We start from the raw sequence: 556 nt of genomic DNA on the forward strand, positions 1-556 counted from the left end.
CGGGGCCGTTGGGGTTGCGCGCGAGGTGGGAAGCGAGCCAGTCACGGGGGCATAGGAGGACGCAACGAGCAGCAGCGCTCGAGCAGCGGGCACGACGCACATGGACGCGGCCAAGGCGAGAGCAGCGCTTGGTGGAGCAGCGTACGGGCATTGTACGTCCTGCATCCAGCCAATGTATAGGTGATGTATGGGAAATATCTGGGTTTCATCCAGCCATTGCATAGGAAGCGTATGAGCGGAGGAGCGACACGCAACGCCGAGGGGAGCGGACGCGCGAGTGTGGATGGATGCGGCGGACTGAAGCGAGGCTGCACGGCGCGCGGCGCGTGCGCGGATGGACGGCCGGCGTTGCGGTGGTGATGAAGATGGTGAGGCCGACGACGAAGACGCGTCGCCCCTCGCGGCCATTCCGGGGGCATGTCGATGTCGAGCCCCCGACCGCTGCTGGAGAGATGGCGCGACGCCGCGACAGTGAAGACGAAAATGGTCCCGCCCGAACTGCGAAACCAGCAGCAGCGTGGTAGCATGGTAGTAGTACCACCCCACGGTGGGCGCC

The sequence above is a fragment of the Triticum aestivum genome, chromosome 7D (genome assembly GCF_018294505.1).
Source record: "Triticum aestivum cultivar Chinese Spring chromosome 7D, IWGSC CS RefSeq v2.1, whole genome shotgun sequence".
Lineage (NCBI taxonomy): Eukaryota > Viridiplantae > Streptophyta > Magnoliopsida > Poales > Poaceae > Triticum > Triticum aestivum.